Below are 3,146 nucleotides of genomic sequence, written 5' to 3'. Positions count from 1 at the left end.
ACACCACAAGCATAACACTGAAACGCGCAAGGCAGTATAAAACTGATAAATACAGTGGTCAAAATTAATAGCCACTTTTGAGTGCATTAAAAAAACTGCTGCAACATCTCGCGAAGCATTTACATATTCTGCTGCTGAAATTATCGAAATCCTGCCCACACTTTTTAAAAACGAAGTTCTTATGAGCCCATTTCAGAGAAGAGGCAGCGACTAAAATGCTAGTGCTTATGCAGCAACGCAAGCCATACAGCGAATATACGCGCCCCTTCTGAAAGAGTACTGTTCAAAAGAAACGCAAGGACAGACGAATACAATGACAACAGAAAATTTTGTAGAGCCGAGATGGCAGGATCCCGTTCAGTTTTTCAGTGTTAGAGTAGAGAGGAATCAATTTTCGGACGCGCCATATAGGTCAATGAAACTCATGCACCTTCGTTTGAGTAAGCTCCCTCACGAATTTCAGAAAGAGATTAATATCACTAACAGAAAAATGGACGATATTCGCGGACTCATTCAGCTGCTGAACTAATTAGGCTGGTGCATTTCGTTCAGACTCACTTTCCGCTGGTGAAACAAGTGAACTGGGCAGTCAGACACCTATCAAGAAGTAACGGAAAGTAAATACGGTAGGAGCTCCCCTGGTCTAAGAGCGTATCCGCTACGGCGGAACATAGACTAAAATTGGAGCGATACAGAGAAGATTAGTATGGGCTCTGCTCAAGGATGGCACGCAAAATCTTGAAACCTTCCCCATTTTGGCCGACACGGTAGCTCAGCGTGTTCGGTCAGAGAGCTGGCTCGTCTCTGTAAAAAATACTGAGTGATCAACAACGAACATCAACGGATGTCATGTGACGTCCGCTACGACCAAATACAACGAACAGTAACGAACAAAATGGGAAAAAAGCTATAGCGTCTTTGGTTAGTAACGTCCTCGATCCTGGGTTCGAATCCAGCTACTGCTTAAATTTCGATTAATAATCAGCACTGGCGTCCGAAGACTTCCGATATAAGAAGTAACGTTCATCGTTCCAACGGCTTAGTAAGAGGGTGGAGGAACGGACAGACCTATTGGACTTGTATTTGATTTATTTGAATTAAAAAAAAAACAGAAATGGAGACGGATAGGCCGCAGACGTTGGAAGAACTGCTGCGACCATTCCATGTAGTACAGATCAATTTGTGGGCTTTTTTGGGGGGTTATCAGTCTACTGACTGGTTTGATGCGGCCCGCCACGAATTCCTCCCCTGCGCTAACCTCTTCATCTCACAGTATCAATTGCAACCTACGTCCTCTATTTGCTTGACGTATTCCAATCTGTCTTCCTCTACGGTTTTTGCCCTCTACAGCTCCCTCTAGTGCCATGGAAGTCATTCCCTCATGTCTTAGCAGATGTCCTATCATCCTGTCCCTTCTCCATATCAGTGTTTTCCACATATTCCTTTCCTCTCCGATTCTGCGTAGAACCTCATTCCTTACCTTATCAGTCCACCTAATTTTCAACATTCGTCTATAGCACCACATCTCAAATGCTTCGATTCTCTTCTGTTCCGGTTTTCCCACAGTCCATGTTTCACTACCATACAATGCTGTACTCCAGCAACTTCTTACATTGAAGGTAATGTATGTAACACAATGCTGTGCGATGGCGACAATTCGGGTGCAGTTGGATTTGCCAGTAGCTAGCCCACTAATGCTATAGATACAGCAATACGGAATAGCGCAGTAGGCAGCACAGTTGAAGAGGAATGGGCATCTCTAAAAAGGGCCATCACAGAAGTTGGGAAGGAATACATAGGTACAAAGAAGGTAGCTGCGAAGAAACCATGGGTAACAGAAGAAATACTTCAGGTGATTGATGAAAGGAGGAAGTACAAACATGTTCCGGGAAAAACAGTAATACAGAAATACAAGTCGCTCAGGAATGAAGTAAATAGGAAGTACAGGGAAGCTAAGACGAAATGGCTGCAGGAAAAATGTGAAGACATCGAAAAAGATCAGATTGTCGGAAGGACAGACTCAGTATACAGGAAAGTCAAAACAACCTTTGGTGAATTTCTAAGACTTTCCCGGCGATTTGTTGACATCTGGTAAAATCGGGTGTACTGCCGGTGGTCCGCGTCTTCCCAACACGATATTTCGACGTCGTAACTCGGCGTCTTCATCAGGTGTTCCCTGAGACTGGTTGGCGAGCTGACCTCGTCCCATATTTATGCCTGGGCGGTGTGTGGTGCTCCCTATGCCGTCCGCGCCCGCTGTGGCCATTTCTGTTGGTGGTATCAATCTCTAGGCGCTTCCTCTTCGGTCCGCGCCCGTTGCGGCTCTCTTCTGAGGTATCGGACGTCCCAAGGCGTTTCCTATTGGGCCCGTGCCCGATAGGCGCGATCCTAGCACTATCATGGCTCTGCTCAAGCTCCTTATGCTGTCCGCGACCGCGGCGAGTTTCTCTCGTGGCCGAGCCATTGTCCTGGCCTTCTGAACCCGGTATGCGCCTGTGAGGTGCGCTTCCTGTGGCATCCGGCTGTTGTTTGAGCTGCATATTATGATGGCCATCCTCCAAGGAGCTTGCTGCCGCCTGGTGTCGCGTATGCCTTTCTGTTCCCTTACTTATACCCTTGGACGTCTGTAGTTCATTCCTGGAAGATGGAACTTCCTTCCGTTGTTTCTGTAGTAGTTCCAAAGCAGGATTCCACGCAGTACTAAGCTGATATCCTGCTTCTCGTGCACCGAGCCAAAACACTCTCTGACACAGACAGCCTGACAGCGGAATTAGAACATCTACAAAGAGTGTTCACAGACAATGGATACTCCACCAGGGACATCCGCAAAGCGCTCCGTTCCACCAGACGACCTGAGGCAACAGAAGAGGAGCAGGAAGAAGAGACCAGGAAAGTAGCCTTTCTACCATATGCGGGGCCTATATCTGCCAAGATCAGCAGAATCCGGAAGAAACACAATATCAAGAGTGTGTTCTGCCCACCTAACAAGATCAGGACGCTCCTTGGAACTGTCAAGGATGATTTGGGGTTAAGGAAACCTGGTGTCTACCGTATACCGTGTTAATGCGGGATGGCTTACATCGGTCAAACTACAAGAACAGTTGAAATAAGACGGAAAGAACACCAGAGACACACCAGGTTACGAC

The 3,146-nt window shown here is 46.8% G+C and overlaps 1 non-coding gene across 1 annotated transcript; it reads left to right on the top strand.

The window, feature by feature from the left end:
- Window positions 1-653: 653 nt before the first annotated feature.
- LOC126279744 (U6 spliceosomal RNA) lies at window positions 654-758 on the top strand. Its single transcript, XR_007551206.1, has one exon. It is a non-coding gene; the product is annotated as a U6 spliceosomal RNA (small nuclear RNA).
- The last annotated feature ends 2,388 nt before the right edge of the window (window positions 759-3,146 follow it).

The sequence above is a fragment of the Schistocerca gregaria genome, chromosome 6 (assembly GCF_023897955.1).
Source record: "Schistocerca gregaria isolate iqSchGreg1 chromosome 6, iqSchGreg1.2, whole genome shotgun sequence".
Classification (NCBI taxonomy): domain Eukaryota; kingdom Metazoa; phylum Arthropoda; class Insecta; order Orthoptera; family Acrididae; genus Schistocerca; species Schistocerca gregaria.
This window is presented reverse-complemented; position numbering and strand designations above follow the sequence as displayed.